The sequence below is a fragment of the Cavia porcellus genome, unplaced genomic scaffold (assembly GCF_034190915.1).
Source record: "Cavia porcellus strain 051 isolate PalLab524CR breed Dunkin Hartley unplaced genomic scaffold, mCavPor4.1 scaffold_4, whole genome shotgun sequence".
Lineage (NCBI taxonomy): Eukaryota > Metazoa > Chordata > Mammalia > Rodentia > Caviidae > Cavia > Cavia porcellus.
Genome location: NW_026947487.1, coordinates 84445331 through 84463870, shown reverse-complemented (window position 1 = coordinate 84463870; position 18540 = coordinate 84445331). Strand labels below are relative to the sequence as shown.

Here is an 18540-nt window from a genome sequence, read left to right as displayed (position 1 = left end):
GTTGACAAAAATTAAGCAGAATATAGGGCAGCATCTCAGCAGATCTCAGGGCTTGATTCCCTGCCTAGAGGCAGAACTGGTACCCAGGGGCTTCTCAACAAGGTCTGCAGCGAGAACCAGCATGCAGAATCTGCATTTCTGGGTCAAGCCTCAAAGTAACAGGGTGGTGCAGCCAGGAGAGGTGACCCAAGGGCTGAGCAATGGTAGCACCAGAGCTGAGCTCAAGTTCTAGCTCTGTCACACAGTAGCTGAGTGACCTTGAGGAGATGGCCTACTTCCCTGTGCCTTGATTCTCCCATCTGTAAGGTCTTGGTGGTTGGTCGGCAGTTTCAGTGAGACCCACTATGGGAAGTACAGTGTCTAGCTTATGCCAGGCTGTCAGGAAGCAGAGCCAAGCAAATAGGAATGTGGACGCTTATTTTATTTTTCTGCTTTATAATTTTTTCCACTGTGGCTGGTCTAGTGTTGTGTGTACAATCAAAACAAAACAGAAACCATGAACATCTAGAAGCACCAATGCACATAAAATACAGCCTGAAACTAAATGTTAGCGGTGGGGGATGCAAGAGAGCTGTTGCAGGCTAGTTCCTGGGCATGTCTGCGTTCTGGTATGCATCCTTAGAAAAACCAGAGAGGCTGCTGAGCACTCTGAGCCTATGCCAACCCATGCTGGAACTAAAGCTTAAACAGGTAGCTCCCTGTGTAGCTAGCAACAGCCCAATTCAGCTCCCAAGTCAGAAAGGGGACCTGTGTTTGCAGAGCAGCCCAGCACAGGCTCCATGACCCACCCCCATTGCTTGACACAGATTCTGTTCCTGCTGCAAACTTGGGGCTTCTGCAGCCCCGGGGGAGGAAACGCCATTATACAGAAGGGGTAGCCACAGTACTTGCTGTTACATGGGGACCTTCTCTCTTCCCCTTGGCCCAGAGTCCTTCCCAATCATCAGCACATCTGGTTCAGAGTGAGACTGGGGAGGTGCCCAGGATACAGAATTTTAGGAGGTGCTCACTGTCAGGTAGTGACAACCCTGTTCCTCATGTGATTCTGGGAAGCAGGCTCTGTTCTTATCCCATCTTATAACAATAAATAAAAAATAAAGTAAATAAAAATCAAGACTCAGAGGGCCAGTCTCACTTGCCCTGGAAAGTAGTAGAACCAATATTTGAACTCAGGCCTATCACAATTCAGCTCCTGTTGACCTAACCACAGGGCCGTCTCTCCTCCTGACACAGGTGCCCTGCTGATCCTCAGGTGATCAGCATGGCAGAAAGTCATGGAAGCTGTTTGCAGGCTGGAGCTGGGGTCCCAGCTCTTTTCAGGCTCCCTGGGTGACCTCAGGCATGTCCCTTCTCTGGCCTCCATTTCCTTGTTGGCTGGACCAGAGCAGGAAGTGCAAATTACAGTGTCTGTGGGGTTGGGAGCAAAGCCAGGGAGAGTGGGGGAAGGTTGGCCATTGGGTGTAGAGGCCCTAGAGGGACCGGAGAGTCCAGGCCACCCTGGGAACACTGCTCAGCTCAGAGAACAGTCCTTTGGGCAAATATGGGTCCAATGTAGCCAGATACTCCAGTTTTTCAAAAGAAACCAGAAATGTGATATTAGTGTGAAAATCTCGCTAAAAGTTGGAAATAATTCAAAATTCAAAGCCAGTAGGGAAGCAAATGAAACCTCTAAAACCGGATTGCAGCTGTGGGTTTTTAGCTCACTCTCTTGACTTTATATCAGACAATGTAAGTGTTCCCCAGGGTCCAGCTGCCCCTCATAGGAATAGGATCTCTGATTTTAGCTGAGCCCAACACCCTGGGAATAGAAGCTTTCCTTACCAGCTTCCCTTGCAGTGACCATGTGACAAGATCTGGTTACTGGAAGCAAAGTCTACAACTTTGAAATGAAATCTTTAACAAAAGATGCATGCCTGCTCTTCCTATACCCTGTCCGCTGAGCAGAATAATGACAAAGTATTGGTGGCCGTGGACCTTCACACAGGATAGGATGAGGACAACATCCTGGGGATGGAAGAGCAAAAGAAGAGTGGGACCTGGGGCCTGATACCTGTAGGGCAGTGCTACCAGCCTGGGCCATTCCCTGGAAGTCACAGCACACCTGGCAAGGGCTTTAAAAAAAAATTGACATATATTTGGCCAAGCAGTGACTCAGGCCACACTGCCTTTACTTTAACTAACCCACTGTGAGCCATTTTGAGTTGACTTTTGGATGTCTTGAGAAATTTTTGATATGCTATAAGGTTTAGGTTTTTTGTACGTAGATATCCAGTTGTTCCAGTATATTTATTGAGTGTACAATCCTTTCTCCACTTAACTGCTTTTGCATCTTTGCCAGAAATCAATTGTCTGTTGTGTGAGTATCTATTTCGAGACTTTATAATGGTACATTTGTGGTCTGTCTACCTCAATATTAATGCCGTTTAGTCATGATTGGTGTAACTATGATAAGTCATGGGACAAGGGAGAGTTGGAGCTCTAACTTTGTTCCTTTATCAAAGTTGTTTAAACTATTCTGAGTCTTTCCTATTTTTACAGAAATGCAAAAATCAAAATGTCAATCTTTATGAAAAATGATTTCAGCAGTTTCATAAGGGATTGAGTTTTCTGATCTTCATTATTTTCTTCTATTTGTTTTTGGTTTTATTCTGTCTTTTATTTTTAATTTCTCAAGGAAAGATGTGAGAATATTTCATAACTTTCTTCTTTTCTAATAAATGTACTTTATTAGATGTAGAATAGAGTAGATGTAGTTGTTGTAGAATAAATAAATAAAAATTTAAAATTAACATTTAATAGCTCAGCATAAATATAGTGCACGCGGAAGTGCTACAACATACATTTATATAAAGACCTTATTCTTTTTAAAAAAGTGTTATTAGTGCATGCTTGCAGTATATAATGATTGTGTTCATTGTGTGGTGTTGGTAGATAACACATCTTAATTCTTTTTTGTTTGTTTGGTTTTTTTGTTTTGTTTTGGTACTAGGGATTGAACTCACAACCTCACGCTTGTCAGACAGGCACTTATGCCACTGACCTAAATCCCCAACCCTTAATTCTTTTTATGCACCTTTTCCTTTCCCCTTTCCTTCCATCTCTTGGTACCTTTCTCTTTTGCAAAAGATCTGTCTCCCTGTCTCCTATTATCTATATTTTATTTTGCTCTTTGTCTTACCCATATTTTGAGTTTCTCATATAAGAGAAGCCAGGTGATGTTAAGGTTGTGTGTCTGATTTATTTTACTTAGCATGATGGCATCAAGGCACATTCATTGTTCTACAATTAACTTACTCATCCCTCTTTGTAGCAAAGTGGTACTCCGTTGTGTGTAATTACCACACTTTCTTTCTCTGTTCACCTGTCTATGGACGTATAGGCTGCTTCCACAATTATTATGAACTGCGCTGCTATAAACATGAGTATTCATTTACTGTCATAGGACGTGTTTAACTCTTTCAGGAAGATAACTAGAAGAATAAGCCAGCAAGAGCTTTTTAAGGGTTATTCCTCAGGGCTCATTATTTGTTAATTGATTGATTTCTACAGTGCTGTGGAGCAAACCCAAGCCTTGTGCAGGACAGGTAAGCATTCTGCCACAAAGTCAGCCAAGGTTCATAATTTTAAACCCAAAACTGTCGACCCTGATCCCCACCCCTCCTGCCCATGTATGCATTTTACAGGTGGAGTGAGTGAGGTTCAGACAGGCGAAGCATCTACCTTCATCAGTGAAGTGCAGACACAGCACACACAGGATCCTTCCACTCCAAACAAAGCTGTAGAATTCACCATCTAGTCAAGCACAAAACTGATGCCATGCGTCCCTCTCAGGGGCCACTGTGTGATGAGCAAAGCCTCCCTGCACGGCCAGGGCCCCTACAAGTCCCAGATTTGAACCCCAATCCTATACTTATTTTGTTGTCTCCCCCAGCCCTGCCTGCCTCTCTCCAGGCTGAAGAGGCCTTCAGGATACTCCTGTCTTCATCCCATAGCAGCTGGGTGGCCTCTGACAAGTCAGTGTCCTCCTTGGGCTCCTCACAGTCCAGCCTTCTACCACTGATTTCACTGGTTTGGGATGGTGCTTGCTACTAATCGTTTTGTTCAAAGTCCTCATCTCCAGGCGACCCAGGAGAAGGGTGCTCGCTTTCCAAGGGGCTCCAGGACCAGATGCCAGCCCCTCACTGGCCTCCACACCATTCTCATCCCCCACCCCTGGAAATGCGTGGGCTGTGGGAGCCATGAGCTGGAAAGCCAGTTACACAGAGACCCCCTGAGGGGCCAAGTCCAGGTGAGGAATAAAACCGTTGGCTGGCCCACCTCGGGAGCTGCACCTGGTGCTCTGCAAACACCCCCGCTCTGGGCCCAGGAGCCTCAGCCCCGCCCCCAGTAGGCACACAGCCAGGGCCTCTCCCCAGAGCTTCTGCCAGCCTGCACTGCAGTCACACCCAGGAGGGCCACAGCATGTCGCAGCAGCACACTGGCCTTGGAGCCAGCCAGACAGGTCCTCCTCCCCTCACCACGTGCAGTGACCTTGGCAAGTCTTTTAGTAACCTTGAGCCTCAATAGGCCTAGTGTTGGCAACAAGGCCACCAAGTGCCCAACCCAGAATCCAGGCTGGAGCTGGTGCTGCAAACAGCTTCTTATCAAAAAGCACAGCAGGAAGGGGGACAATGAGAAGCTGGTTTTTCTTTTTTTTTTTTTTTTTTACTTTGTGCAAAAGTCAGTAGATAAAGGCCAATGGTAATAAATCAAACAACAGCAGGATCAGAGTGTTATTCATTGCTCTGGGGTAACCACCACCCACTGGAACTGTCAGAGGGGTGGCCAGGGGAGGGGCTTTGCATCGCAAACTCTTTTTACCAGTTGGTGTTTTTAAATACCTACTTAGTACAAATTATTTATTTAAAAGTTTTTTGGCCTGCCAAGTGTTGATTTGCAAGGTCAGTACGGTTAACAGAAGGATTTGGGGCCCATGAGGCCACATACAAGGAGTTACCAGGGGTCAAATACCTGCTTTACAATTTACTAGCTGCCCCACTACGGGCAAATTACTTAACCACTCTGTGCCTCAATTTCTTTATCTGGAGAATAAGAAAACAAATAACTCCATGCTTCTGGTATGTACATTAAATAATACTTGAGACATAATTATTACATACCACTATAATTCATATGCGGAATTATTTTGCAAAAACAGGACTAATATGATTTACGTAGATTTGCATCTTGCTTTCCTTTTTCTTGCCAAGATATAATGGATATCATTTCAGGTCAGTACATGCAGTCCTAGTTCATCTTTCATAACTGATGCAAGAATTCCATTGTCCAGAATGTAAAGTTTATCTAAGGTAGTTGGTCACTTTCCATCTGTAGCGTAATGCACTTTGTAACAATTAATGTACAATTTTTGTGAAAACATGGGGCTCTTTCTGACAGATTCCTAAAAGACATATTGCTAAGTCACGGTGTTCATGCTCCTAAAAGTTTTACTGATATCTCTTAAAAAGTGTACCAATTTAGAATCCCACCAATAACTATGAAAGTTGCCACTGCCTCTTTCCCCTAAGGTTTTTAACTTTTGCCTCTCTAGAGAGAGGTGAGCTCACTGTTTAATGAACTTATCTCTAATTATGGTGTAATTTAATATCTTTTCATAATGTTTTCATACATTTTAATTTCTTTTCCTGTGAAACAAATATTACTATCCTTTCCAATTTTAATTAAGCTTTCTATATATTTCTATTGACTTATAAGACCTCTTTAGAAGCCTTTTTTGATTTTGTTTTTGGATTTTTCTTGTAACTGGGGATTGAACTCAGGGCCTCAGGCATACCTCACAATTGCTTTACCTCTGAGCCATGTACACAGCCTGCTTGTGTTTTAATTTAAATTTTGAGAGACAGAGTCTTATGAATTTGCCCAGGTTTACCTCAAACTTCTGATCCTCCTGTCTCAAGCTCCCTGAGTAGCTGGGGTTACAGACACATCCCACCACAACCAGCTTTGATTTCGTGAAATTTTTAGCGTGCTTTTGGTCATGGAAAATTTCACATTATTATGTAGTCCAATGTTATTTTCCTTTATGACGTCTAGCTTTCATGTCTTACTTTAGAAAGACTTCTATGACTGAAATTTATTTTAAAATTCTCTGAATTTTTGGGAAGGAAGGGAAGGGAATGAGAAAAAGGAATTAAGATGTTATGTCCATGTACCAACTTCCTACAAGGAATGGAAACACTATGTACCGCAAACATGTTTTGATAAGCTAAAATAGTAAGAAAAAATTTTTAATTCTCCTACTTTTCTTTTAATACATTTATAATTTTGTTTAACATTTATTCCACCTCTCCTTAATCTACTTGGAATGACTGTGTATGTGTATTGGTGTGACCCCATGAATTGATAAAGCCCCCTTCCCTGTTTAATTTAGGCTGTCTCTTGGCATTTTATGCAAAGCTCTTTGGCTTCCTTGTGGCACAGGTCAGAATTCTATAAATGTTGGCTTTCAGAGCAGCTGCTATGACAGCCATATGACAGGTCGCATATTCTATAGCAACACAACAGGGGATCAGAATTCAGACCTAGACTTGAATATTTGTGGCCTTGATTTTGGTTTTATTTTCAAGTCAACTTTATTTACCTACCATAAAATTTCCACACTTTACACTTACAGGTCCACAACTTGGCAGATATATACACTCGTGTAACAAACACCCCAACAGAACATTTCCATCTTTCCAGAAAGTTCCTTTGTACCCTCTTTGTAATCACTTCCCCCTAAACCTACCCCAGGCAATTCTGATTATTTTTAAACCACACATATGTAGTGCATCGATAACATTCTCAGAAATAAATAACCCAGCTGCTGTGTGAGCCCGTTGACCGTTGGCTGAGGAGGAAGGCCAGCTTCCCCCAAAGGAAGAAACTTCCCTCATGGGGCTGGCAAGCACCTCTGAGACCAGGGATAACCCGGCCCAGACCTCCCAAGTTCTCTTTCTACCTTTTTTACCCCCTGAGTCTAAGAATCAACTCTGTCAAATACTTTCTAATGTTTTTTCTAGATCTATAGATTTTTTTTTACATTGACTTTACAATGATTGCTTGTAAAATAAAACACAGTCATCTCTGCATAAAATGATCAGAGGCACATTTTTATTTAATTTTGAGACAAAGTCTAAGTTGCCCAGGCTGACTTCAAGCTTGTGATCCCCCTACTTCAATATTTATGATATTAAAATCAATCTGGGTGGCTGAGGAAGGAGGATCAAAAGTTCAAACCCAGCCTGGGCAACCCAGCCACTTTGAGAGACCTTATATCAAAATTTAAAAAATTGTTTAAAGGTCTGGAGATGTAACTCAATGCAAAGACCCTTGGTTCAAAGGGTCTTTGGAAAAGTGAAAAACAAATAAATAAATAACCACCCTATACAACTCTTGGCTGGGGATATGGCTCAGGGAGAGAGCATTTGCCTAACATATGCAAAACCCTAGGTTCGACTGTCACCTTTACAATAATAATAACAATCATCTGTGTACCTAAAACTGGTGGCCAGTTTTAATGTTGCCACAGGTGAGACCAAAACCTACAAGAAGTATCCAGAATTTGTGGGTGGAGGCTGGTGGCTGGAGGGATGGGAGAGCGAGCCAGCCTCTGCAGATCTGAGGCCTGAGGGATTCCTTCCTGGTGCTAGCAGTGGAGTTGTTCTGGGAGCAGACCCCAATCCCCACACACCCTTCCTGCAAGGCCATGGTGGAGAGGGTGTCAGAAACAGCATCTTAGTTCACAGGTTCTAGATCCTTCCAGCCATAAAAGGGAACATGGGAAAATACCCTTGGAATCAGACTGATAGCAATTTGTTTCTTAGGTGTGTAACTTGGGGAAGAGAATAAAGTTTCTGAGTCTGTTTTCTCCTCTTTAAAATCATGTCTTGATGTAAAAACTGAAGAGATTGGGCCCAGAGCTGGCTCTCTAAAAATGATAACCAGTTGTCCTCATCTCCCCCTGAGAGGATCCTGAAGGATACAAACCCAAAGATATCAGCTTTTGCTTGAATGACCAAGTGGTTAATAAAATCAGCTGTGACTAAAAGAAGTGGCTCTGAGTCACTAGTCTTACCAATTAACAGTTCATTAAAGTCTTTATGTGGGGTGTTTACTGGGTCCCAATGCCATGCTGGGACCTGGAGCCCCAGGAAACCAAGCAACCACTCCCCTCCCTGGTGAGGGGCTGTGAGCCTGCCAGTGAGGGCTGAGAATCAAACATCACATTCCCCCACATCACCCCAGTTAGCAAGTGGGAGCTAGTGACATGGACATCCCTTGAGAGGCTGACCATAGGCAATGTAGTAAATAGGAGGGATTTCCTTCTACCATCTCTTTGAAGGCAAATACTTTTATCACTGTTTTGCTTTAGTCTAATTACTGGTGTTATTTTAGCCTGTTTGTTTTGTTGAACTTCAATATACATGAAAGTATGGACAGCTATTTTAAAGAGAATGAGAGACTCTACAGCAGCCATTAGTGACTTCCCTATTGTCTGGTTTTGAAGACCTAAAATGCCTTCCTCATTCTGTTCAGATCAGTTTTATACTATGTTGCTTTGTATGAATTCTCTGTATGTGAAGACGTGGACAACTATTTGGAAGAAAACAAGAGACAATATGATGGATAGTGAAGATCTTGAGTCATCTAACTTTGAAGTTTATATCTCTTACATTGCTTTCTTATGCCCTGTTTTGCTCTGTTTTGTTGTGTTTAATTTTACCCCCTTTAAAATAAAAAAAAATAAAGTCTTTGTGTTTTGCTAATACAAATAAATAACTGCCTGCAGGCTGGGAGCCCTAAGGAAATGGCCACTCTGAGGGCTGGACTGAAGACAAGGCAGGATCTGGGCATGTGGAACCCCTTGTCCCAGAGGGACTTCCACATCACCTCACCAAGGCCTGTCCAGTTCTGGCCTCCTTTGGAGGTGGCGGCTGAGGCCTGAAAGGCCTGGGAATGCACTCCAGGACCAGAGCCTGGTAGGGCAGGGAGGAGCAGCAGTGGGCTGGGAATTACTTCTGCATCACTGAGCAGGGAGCCCAGGCCCTGGGTGAGCAACCTCCAGGGATCCTATCAGCCCTTCCCAGAAGTTGTTGCTCTCTAGGCACAGGTGGGGCACCAAGGCCCTAAGAGGTCAGGCAGCAAGAGGGCAGAGTGGACCCCAGAGCTGGCTGGGTGGGGACCAGGGCCCTGCATAGGGAAGGACCATCACATCTCTGCCTAATGGGCAGGGCGAAAGACACCCTTTAGACTTAATTGCACTGCTCACATCCCTGTCACCAGAGGCACTGGGACAGAGAGTGGCAGAGGCCAGGTCTGAGGCCTCAGTTCACAAAAGCAGGATTGAGAACAGCCCCAATATGCAGAGAGGGCAGCCTGTGTTCCCGAGGTTACCAAGCCCAAATGGGGTGGCAAGTTCTACCCCTTTCCACAAGAAACCGCTTGCCCCAGCAAGATGTGGGGTAACACTTACAGAGGTGCCGCGGGCGTGGTTGCCCCTGAGGCTGACTGTTCTCAAGCCTGTGGATTTCAGTGGCAGCTTCCCACCACAGACCTGGCTTGGCCATAATATATCCCAGCCCATCCCCACCAAGGGTCAGACAGGGTTGGACCAGGCCCTTCCTCTTAGGTCATCAATGAGGAAACTGAAACCCAGGGAGTAACAGACTAGGATGCAGTTGTATAGCACCTGTGATGCTAGATCTAAGACTAGATTCTTGGGATCTGCTGGCTGGTGAGGAGTCAGAGGCCTGCTGCCTTGGCTGAATTCCTGCCCTCTCTGGGTCTGTTTCTCATCCAAATGAAGGATTGTACAGGTGGAAAACAGTAAGAGCAGTGGTAATACTGTGTTCCGGATCCCAGTTGACCTTGAGAGGTACATGTGATATTTACCACCCCCTCTTTAAAACTAGCTAGTATAGTGCGCATTGTGTATGCACCAGCACATGCTTATGGACACTGTAATTTTATTTTATTTTTTGGATTGGGGATCAACCTCACAACCTCACACTTTTCAGACAGGTACTTACTCCACTGAGCTGAATCCCTGGTCCTGGACACTGTAATTAACTCAGATATTCTCCTATCAGCTCTATAGCTAGTTGCTCCTGTGAGCATCCCCACACAGCAGATCTAGAAACTGAGGCATGGAGAGGTTAGATAACAACTCTCCTGATCACACAGCCAGTAAATGAGCATTGGGAATCCTGCCTGGCCAGTCTGCTTCAGAGTCCAAATTCTTAACCAGTTACCACACTGCTCTTCACTTCATGAATCATGGAGGAAGAGCCAAGAGGATCTCTGAGCAGCTGTCTGGGGACAGGTGGGCACAGAAGAGGTCACTCAAGACGTGTACCTCCTTCCGGCCTCCCAAGGCAAGGAGAGGCTCAGAGATTCCCGGCCTTCAGTCTGCTGTACCCAACTCACTTCTGCTCACACAAATTGGTGACCTAATGTGGCTGGGGGTGGGTGAGCTCTGTATTGAAAGGAGTGTGTTTTTCTTTACACAATGCATCACAGAACAGCCCCTAGATGTGTGGGTCCCCTTGGAGCCTCAAGTTCCAGGAATTTGAAACTGATCTCGAGGCTTCCTTCTCCAGGAATGGCAGACTTCCTCTTCCCACTGAGGATAACAAAAGCTCCTGGATAAAGAATTTTTTCTTTCTTTTTTTTTTTTGTCTTTTTTCATTTTTATCAGTACTAGGGATCGAACTCACGACCGCACACGTGCAAGGCAAGTGCTTACGCCACTGAGCTAAATCCCCGGCTCCATGGATAAAGAATTTAGTGTGGAAGAACTGGAAAGATCATAATCAGAAGACTGAGTCTGAAGAGAAGCCATGAAGCCAGAGAGATAAGCATATAAGGAAACTACCATTAAGTCGGGTTATTTGGTGGTGAAGCACTAGGTTGCTGAAACAGTCATGCTTTGACCTGTATTCTTATATTGTTATGTCCTGTTTTATCTCAATCTCTCCCTTATTCTTTAAAAAAATTATTTAGTTATTTCTTATGTTTGTTTTAATTAAGGGGAAAAATTTTAAAAATTAGGATATATAATAGTAACTCTTTTTGATTTCCTATTAACTTGTTTTGAAGTCCTGTAATACTCCCACGATCTTGTTTTGACTGATTAGACTCTGTTCCATTCTGTATGATAGTGTCAAGTTTGAGAGTATAGGCAGCTACTTGAAGGCAATAAGATTCACTAAGATGCCCATTCTGGTTTGACTATTGTCTCCTTTGGAAGTCCTGTAATGTTTACAATGCCTAAGTTTTATTGGTCTTGTTCTCTACTGTTTTGTCCAACTTTATAATATCTAATGAGATAGACAATTCTTTTTAAGGAAACAAGAGACAACGTTGATAACCATTGTTGATAACCTTGTACTCTGTTTTACATCATGTGCTATGTCTATCCTTGGTTTTGACTGACAGCTTTGTTTTGCCATATTTGACTTTATTCTCTCCCCCTCCAAAAAGTAATAAGAACTAAGGAGTAATAAAATCCAAAATGTGTAAATTTTGTTGTAAAAAAGAGAGGGGAAAAAAAAAGAGCTCTAACGGATATAACAGCAAGTGTGTTTAGGGGTGTTAAATAGCTGACTATATTAATGTTTTTGGATCATTGAACACAGCTGTTTGCAGTCTCCCTGTTTGAATGTCCACCTTGTATTCTTTGATACTGTGATTTGAGCAACTATTTCCAAGATGATAATATGTAATCTATTAACAGGTGATTTCTTACTGTTATGTTTTTTTTTTTTTTTGTAGTTCTGTATTACGTGTACCCTTACACCGCTTTGTTTTGTTTTGTGTTTTTCTTTTTCCTCTTAAATAAAATTAAAAAAAAAAAAAAAAAGAAACTACCAAAGCCACCACTGTGTCGGGGCATTTGCACATGCACAGCCCTGGGCTTAGGCTTGAGAGCTGCCACTGCAAGCAGGATAGATGTCAAGGGCCAGTGCCAGATAATGGAGCAGACCCCTGCCATGGCGGGGGGACCCCAAAAGGAAGGGTAAACTGGCACTGAGCCAGGTCTCAGAAAGCTGCAAGAAGAGCTGAAGCAAGCGGAAGGGGAGGAAGCCTGTTCTGAGAAGTGTTGGCCACAGACGCCCTCAGCCCACTGCCACTCCTGGAACCGTGGCCTGCAGCAGCCACGAGACCTCAAGCCGAGGACTTGGTCTGTGATGTTTCTAGCTATAAATGTCCCACGGCCTATCAGAAATGGACTACATCCATTTTAGGCCTTGGGGGACCCCTGCACGAGTCACTTTTCAAAGCCAACAACCACACTTGAATGGTAGGTAGATCAGAAGGAATTGTGGGAATATACTCCAAAGAGACAAGAAGATGGGGAACATGGTGGGTACACGAGAGAAAGCCAAACGTACATTAATCAGTCTTTGGAGAAAGTAAAAACACCGAGGTCAAAGGACATTTATGAAGCGACAACGGTTGAATATTTTTAATATTTTCCCGAATTGTTATAAGATATCCATGCATGTGGGCTGGGGCTCAGAGGTAGAGTGTTTGCCTAGCATGTAAAAGCCAGGAGTTCCATCCCTAGCACTGCAAAAGAAAACAAATAAAACAAGATATCCATACATACAATTATAATCCCCAGAAATCCCCCAAACAGAAAAAAATTTTAAAAAGTGGCTGTCTTGAAAAACAAGACAGTTGCATGCTGGGATTGCTGCCAAAGGGACTGAATTCAGCATACAATTAAAATGACAACCTCCTGGAGTGATTGGTTACAGAATGCAGCAGATATGCTTGCAGATGTGGATAAGCATGCCCTAAAAAAGTAGTGGTGAGAAGCCTATGGTCAGGTGTTTGTGAATCGAAATTTAGCCATGGAAAATATAGAGTGTTTTGGTTTTGGTAAGAGTTATACCCTCGCTGTGAACAAGTCCCTGGAGTATGAATCCTTGACTTTGAGCTTACTGTAGGGAAATTAGCTTCTATTGGTTATTGCCAGGAACCGCTCAGCTTTGCTTATGGCTGTACATTCCCTATCAGAGGACTTGTCTTTCACATACTATATGGAAACCTTTTGAAAGTCAACACCTATGAAAACCTCTTGGTCTGCAAGGATGGATTTAACTTTGTAAGAGGGCCAGACACTAGTCAGCAGTATGCAAACAAATTTATCCAATGAGATGACACAAAGATTTTCCATTCTGAACACACTATTCAATCTTCCAGAGACCTACCTGTTGGCTGGCCTAGTAGATTATTTTGCTAATTGTCCAGATATACCAGCTATGAGACAGGATTTAAGGATGGGGACCTGTTTGTGTCCTACCAGAATATGCTGCAGGTTGTAAGAGACACTGTTGACTGGATTCATGACAAAGGCTCTCTTACGGAAAAGACATTTGAAAATCTTGAGAAGTATAGAATCAAAGATGGAAAACTGCCTTTGCTTCTGAGCCGGATAAAGGAAGTAGGCAAAGTGTTTCTTGCTACCAACAATGTCTATAAGTATATAGATAAAATTATGACCTACCTGTTTGACTTCCCACATGGCCCCAAGCCCAGGAGCACCCATCAGCTGTGGTGGTCCTATTTTGACCTGATCCTAGTAGATGCATGAAAACCACTCTTCTTTGGAGAAGACACAGGGCTGCAGCCAGTGGACACTACAACTACAAGCTGAAAATCCCTTGCAACACAGCATTGTCCACTCAGGTGGCTCATCTGATACAATCTGTGATCTTTGGGAGCCAAAGGCAGAGACATTTTATATATTGGAGATCACATTTTTGGAGATATTTTAAAATCAAAGAAACAGCGAGGGTGGTGAACTTCCCTGGTCATTCCTGAACTTGCACAGAAAGCTCCATGTCTGGACTGACAAGAATTCGCTTTTTGAAGAACTTCAGAGCTTGGATATCTTCCTGGCTGAATCCTCCAGGCACCTTAACAGCAGTAGCAATGAGTGCCCAGACATAAGTTCCAGCCAGAGATGTATTAAGAAAGTGACACATGACATGGATGTGTGCAATGGGATGATGCGGAGCCTGCTAAGCAGTGGCTCCCGGCAGACGCTCTTTGCCAGACAAGTGAGGTGCTGTGCTGATCTCTGTGCCACATCTTTCATTAGCCTGCTGTATTACCCATTCAGCTACCTCTTCAGAGCTGCCCACATCCTGATGCCTCATGAATCAGCAATGAGATACAGTCCCCCTCTGTCACCTGGAACTACACCTCTGTAAATTTTAAAGACACTGACTACAAGCAGCACCAGCTGACAAGGTCCATCAGTAAGATCAAACCCTCCAACCTCTTTCCACGCACCGCCCTGAAATTACACACTGCCATGGTGAAGATGAGGAGGAGGAAGATGATAAAGAATAAGAAGGAAAACCCAAACCCTGACCTTCCATTAGACAAGTGCTGGCAGAATTCCTGGGAGCAAAGGCTGACCTTGTTTGGGTTTTCTCAGGTGGGGTGGAGGGATCCTTCAGAAGAACACCAGGAAGGTTTCTGAAGACTTCAGAATATCTAACCATAGAGAGATACTCGTTTCAGTTTTGTGTACCTGTATTTTTGTGGAATGGTTCAGAACTGTATTGGAGTCTGTACAGGAAGAAACAAGAGTCAGGTCAGGCGGGACCACACACAGCTGGCTCCAGGCAGCCGATGGTCGCGCATCCTTGTCTTTTCGGTACACTGAGGGAGGTAAAGCACCTCGGGATGGAGCACAGAGGATGGTAGGAAGGGGATTCAAAATGCTGGACTGTTCCAAATTGTGCTGTTACTCCAAAACCCAACTTTTTCAGTGCATTACACAGTAGCGTGTACCAGTGGGGAAATCCACGGTTTCCATTACTCATCACTCTTCATAAGCCTTTGGAATATCCTCAGCGAGCCTGGCAAGGCTGAGGCTCTGTCAGTGCCTTTCCAGAATATCCTCTGCTGCAGGGCCAGGCTGACTGGACTGCAAGGGTTGTATTGTAAAGCAAAAACTCTCATCCTTTTTACATTTTAGGGGGGGTTGTGATAGCACAGATGCTTGTTATCTAAAAACCTAACATGTTTCTCATTCGATAAATCTATAAAGGAATATAGTAGGAGACAAAAGGGCAAGCTGTCATTGAAGGAAAGAGTCACCTCCTTCAGTTACTGCAGAAGCGAGTGGCGTTCTTTAGTGTGGCCTGTAACCACGGTTCCTGCTGCCCACTTCCACAGTGCACAGACGTCGGGTTGATCACTGTGTTTTAAAGTTGAACATTATAGGATAGGAAGAGGGCGTTGTGAGCCAGAACCTGACTAAAGCAAAAGCCACAACCAGTGAGAATAAACTCACTTCAGAACCCCAAGTGGAAACACCTCTTGTTTTGAACAATAATTACTCAGTATTAATGTATAGGTTAGAGGGAAAGTTGTTCTGACATTTTCAACAATGGTAAGATTCTTGCTTAAACCTTTACATATTTTCTTACATTTTTATTGTCATTGGTCAACAGGGAAGGATTAACTATTTGTGGTAAAATTCAATAAAGTGTAATCTTTCTAAAGAGGAAAGAAAAACCATGAGGAAGTACTAAAACCAGCTAGAGGGAAAAGATCGTTTACTTTTCAAAAAATGGCCATCAGATACACAGTCATTCTCAACAGCAATGTGGAGGTCAGAAGCTGATGGACTGAGATCTTTGATGTCCTGAAACAAAATAACTGCCAAGCTAGGCTCTATAGCCAACCAAAATATCATTCAAAAATGACACCAAAAAAAGGAAAAAAAGGAATCAATGAGGTGGCATGCACCTGTAATCCCAGCACTCTGGGAGGCTGATGCAGGAAGATGGCAAGTTGGAGCCCAGCCTGGGCAACTTAGCAAGACTGTCTCAAAATAAAGAATTAGAAAAAAGGGGTAGAGATACAAAGGTCCTGGGTTCAATCTTCAGTCATGCAAAAAAAAAAAAAAAAATGGAAAAAGAAATGAAGGAAAGATGCTCTGACAATAAACACTTAGTTCGTCATCAACAAATCTTCACTAAAGAAAAATCTAAAACATATACTTGAAGCAAAAGAAAAATGATATAGATGGAAAATCAGAGGCACAGAAATTTAAAAAAATAGGGAATAGGGATAAGAGAAAGTGGTAAACATATGGACAAATGTGCAGAAACATTGTATGAAACAGTAATCATGTCTAGTGGAGTCTAAAATACATTAAAATACCAGCGAATGTAACATACAAATTGGGAGCAGGAAGTATAAAGAATAAACATGCCCTAGTATCAAAGTGTTACTCAAAGGAAGGGCAAAGTCTTGCCTTAGGTCAGGGCTCTGGCAGTCCGTGTGTTATCACGTCCAGAGTAAACACAGAAATGCCCCGCCCACTGTGGCCCACGGCCCAAGCCAGACGGCAGCCTGCTCTGGCATGGCTGGCCAGCTGGGAATGGTTACTGCATTTTCAAGTGATTATAAAAATTTAAATAAAGGTTGCATGGTTGGCTGTCTGTAGCCCACAGAGCCTAAAGTATTTATTTTCTCTGCTATTAGAGAAAAAGGCAGTACTAAGAAATAGAAACAGTATGACATTTCAGACCATTTAGGAGAGTAAAGTGATAAAATACACACAGGTAATCTTTTAAAAGCCAGAAAAAAAGAGAAAAAATAGAGAAAGGTAAGTAACACAAAATGAGATGGTACATTTAGTTCTAAATATTTATGTTAAGTATGTGTTATATTTATATTGAGTATAAGTGAGACTCTGATTATAAAAAAAGGGGTATGTCTAACATATAAAAATAGAGGAAAGTTTAATGTTATAAGATAAAAATACTAGTAAAAAGAAAACTGACTACTCCATTTGTAATCATGACATAATGATAATAATAAAAATTAATTTTACTAGGAGAGCATAACAATATTAAACTTACAACTTACAGTTGTAAGTTCAAGTTATAGACCAAAGGTTAACAGGACCATATGAAAAAATCAATATACATAATAAATACTAAGACATCTTTTTCATTTTGATAGAAAAAAGATAAAATGATATAGAAGATTTGATTAAATTAAATTTAATGAACATATGTGGAACACTGCACATAATTTAAAATACATGTTTTAAACACTCCTAGGATACTTTAAAATGTGACATACTATAGACTATAAAGCAAATCTCTATAAATTTTAAGGAATTTAAATCATCCATATGATATCCTTTGGTACATGTAATTAGGCTAGAAATCTGTTTTTAAAAACAATGAAACCATGCTGGGTATGCTGGCACATGCTTATAATTACAGCACTTGGGAAGCTGAAGCAGGAGGATTGCTGAAAGTTTGAGGCCAACCTGGGCTACATAATGAGTTCAAGGGCAATCTAAACTGCAGGATGAGATTATCTTAAAAAAAAAAAAAAAAGAAAGAAAAAAGGCAGAACAAAAGAAACAAAAAAACTCCATAAAATCTCCATATATTTGGAAAATTTAAGACATTTATATAATACACATCAAAGAAGTCATAATTAAAAAGTAAAAAAAAAATCTTAAACTAAACAATAGTGACAATATACATAAAACCTGTAGGAAACTTTTCTAAAGAAATACATTGTATGAATCATAAAAGAATATAAAATCTTAAAATTAGCAAGATGAGTGTCTATCTCCAAGAGTTAAATCAGCAAATTAAATTCAAAAATAAGTATAAAGGAGAAGAAAATTATAAAAATTCAAGTTAACAAAATTGTGATCCAACATACTACTAAAACCTCAACAAAAGTCGAATCTGGCTCTTTAAAATGACTAGTATGGTCATTCAAGAAATGCAAATTAAAACAACACTGAGATCCCCCCCCCCCGAAAGAATGGCTAGAATCAAGAAATCAACCAATAATAAATGCTGGTGGGACTGTGGGGAAAAAAAGAGCCCTTCTCCACTGCTGGTGGGAATGCAGACTGGTGCAACCACTGTGGAAATCAGTGTGGAGATTCCTCAAAACACTAGGACTACAGGTCCCATTCCACCCAGCTATTCCCCTTCTGGGTATCTTCCCAAAAGAATTTAAAACATCATATAACACAGTGATGTATGTGCACCTACGTTTATAGCAGCACAATTTGTAATAGCCAGATCTTGGAAACAACCTAAATGACCATTGACTGAGGAATGGATAAAAAAGATGTGTATTTTCAGTACTACTCAACCATAAAGAAGAATAAACTAGAGACTTTTATAAGTAAATGGATGCAACGTGAGACTATACTCATAAGTAAAATAAATAACACATGTAAATATCATATTGTCTCACTAGTGTAAGAAGCTGAAAGAAACAACATGTACATGTATAAAAATGTATATAAAAAAGTAGTTAAAAAACTGATTTCTCTGAGTTCACTGAAGAGAAGATTTGTGCTGGCATTGTTCAGACCGTTGAATGCAGTTATCTTGTGCTCTGGGTTTATGATTTAGGACTGTCAAAGCACAATGTATAAACCATTGTTACCCAATTGACATGCTTTGAAATTTTGTTTTAGCT

At 42.0% G+C, this 18540-nt stretch overlaps 1 pseudogene; it reads left to right on the top strand.

The window, feature by feature from the left end:
* The first annotated feature begins 12773 nt into the window (after positions 1-12773).
* Positions 12774-14406, top strand: LOC100722268 (cytosolic purine 5'-nucleotidase-like; annotated as a pseudogene).
* The last annotated feature ends 4134 nt before the right edge of the window (positions 14407-18540 follow it).